The 2,521-nt window shown below is 45.3% G+C and overlaps 1 pseudogene; it reads left to right on the top strand.

Annotated features, from left to right (window-relative positions):
* The window catches only part of LOC110099449, a 21,787-nt pseudogene extending 19,510 nt beyond the window's left edge, over positions 1 to 2,277 (top strand).
* The last annotated feature ends 244 nt before the right edge of the window (positions 2,278 to 2,521 follow it).

Genomic DNA, 2,521 nt, shown 5'->3' with positions numbered 1-2,521 from the left:
AATCATATCAATAATCAATAGCATATCAATTCAATCTATCAATCTCGGGAAAATCAGAAATCGTACGAAAATCGGGCAGAGTAACGGCAGTCGGTCAAATTTACACAAAAATCCTGCAAAAAGACACAAATTCCAAATCTCACCAAATTACAGAAGAATATCGATGACATCAATACAAGACTATTAGTCTATAGAAATCAAATCAAATCAAGTCCCGATTATTTTCTATTCGATAAAAATCACGTAGAATCAATTCCGACCAGTAAAATCTTCGTAGAATACAGTCAAATCGTGTGTAATAATCATATCTATAACATATCAAAAGTTGTGCGGTGAAAGTTGTGCCAAATCCAAATCACGTCGAAAAGTCGATTACGAAAACACAAAACAATTCATATCTCGGTCAAAACTCAATATCTTTGAAAACAGAAATAGGGTTCGGAGTCCTTACCACGAGATCTACACTTTTCCCAACAGCAGCGTCGGACGAAAAGCGCTCCACGGCCTCCAAAACCAAGTTTTCCTCTTTTCCCTTTCTCTTTCTCTCTCCTCAAAACAGATATTTTGTTTTAAAAAAAATTTTCTCTCTCATCAAAACGATCTCAATCTCATATATCATTTGTCTGATCGGCCCGGCCGATCGCCACATCGTCCCGGGACGATCAGACCAGAAAAATAGTCCTGGACGATTCCCATAACTATTCTCAGGCCGATATTTTCTACAGTGCCGATCGGCCTGGACGATTTCCAATCGTCCTGGACGATCCTGAGAGGAAAAATCCAAACCTGAGAGGAACAGTAAGGGAACGAGGTCTCACAGCGCATTCTTTGTATTTCCGGCTCTCGCCTTGTTTTAAGTTATTTTACTGACTTTTAGGCCCTCATTTAATGCGATTTTATTTTGTACATTGAGCCGTGCTCCCATTCCTCCACCTTCTTCTTCTTCTCCGTCGTCAATCTGAACCCCTCTTCTATCGGCGGCGGCCTCACCTTTCTTCTCACCGCCGACGACTACGCTATTGGCGACTCCGGTGGGTTTCTCGGCCTCATTAGCCCTTCCACTGCTGGTCCCGCCGTCGAATTCGACACACTAATGGATATGGAGTTCGAGGACATCAACGATAACCATGTCGGAGTGGATCTCGACAGCATGGTGTCCGCTCAGGTCGCCTATCTCGATTCCGCCGTTATTAACTTGAAGAGCGGCAAGCTCATAAATGCGTGGATTGAATACGATCATGCAGGGGTTCTCCAAGTATTCGTTTCTTACTCCACCATTAAACCGTTGAATCCAGTTCTGGATTTTTCAGTCAATCTCGCGTAGTTTGTCAATGAGTTATGTTCGTGGGATTCTCCGGCTCGACTCAGGGGAGCACAGAGATCCACAGCATTGAATGGTGGTGTTTCTCCTCCCCTCCTTCCTCTGCTTCGCCGCCTCGACAGTCATCCCCTGTTTTTACCAAAAATTTCGCACCGCCTCCTCCGGCCACCGTGGCTCCGGCCCTTTCTATAGCCGAGGGACCGAGCAACAGCAACGGAAGCATTAAACCCCAATCCTCTTCGTCCTGCTTCCACAACAGCCTATGCCGCCAGGGTCCCGCCGCCGTGTTCGCCGTCGCTAACGCCGGTGCTTTCTTCATCGCCGCCTGCGCCACACTAGGCATCTGGGCATTCACTCGAAGAACCAAATCAGTCAAAAAATGGGATGCATTGGTTGCGGCAGCAGAGATAGTGAAATCCCCTCGTGAATTCAGCTATCGGGAGCTCGTCACTGCTACCCGCGGCTTCAACTCCTGCTGAATCATCGGCCACGGTGCGTTCGGCACAGTCTACAAAGGCATCATTCCAGAAACAGGCGCAATGGTGGCCGTCAAGCGTTGCATCAACGGCGACAATGGACGCGCCAACGCCGACCATTGCGCCTCACAGGGGAGGTCGGAGTTCTTATCAGAACTATCAATCATCGCAAGCCTCCGACACCGGAACCACGTCCGGCTCCAAGGCTGGTGCGCGGAACTGGCCTAAAAGTCAGTAAAATAACTTAAAACACCTCAATGATTACATGAATGCACATTTTACCATGGTAGAAGCAGCCAATAGCACGAAACAACGCGAGAGCCGAAAATTCAAAGAATGCGCTGACCTGTTCAGCGCATTCTTGAATGCGCTGAACAGTTCCGCGCATTCTTTGAATGCGCGTTCTTAAGTCACGCATTTACTGAGTGGGCCAAAAGGTAACGCGTATTTGCTCTTTTTTAAATTATTTTCCGATTAAGCTTTTTCCACTAAATACGACATCAACCGTGCTTGTTCCAAAAATTTGGCCAATCATAAATGTTTCAATCAGCTAAAAAGAATATGAATGAACCTCCTATAAAATATAAAAAGAAGAAAAGCAAAAAGTAGTCAATTGGACCACGTAATGGTCAGAAGCTTATCTCTTCGTTTATAAGAGATTATATTTTAGAAATTATGGAGACATACTTTACTGACAGTCAACACTTTAATGATATCAATTTTA

Source organism: Dendrobium catenatum, unplaced genomic scaffold, assembly GCF_001605985.2.
Source record: "Dendrobium catenatum unplaced genomic scaffold, ASM160598v2 fragScaff_scaffold_1636, whole genome shotgun sequence".
NCBI lineage: Eukaryota > Viridiplantae > Streptophyta > Magnoliopsida > Asparagales > Orchidaceae > Dendrobium > Dendrobium catenatum.
The sequence above is the reverse complement of the archived record's forward strand: the minus strand, read 5'-3'. Positions and strand labels throughout refer to the sequence as shown.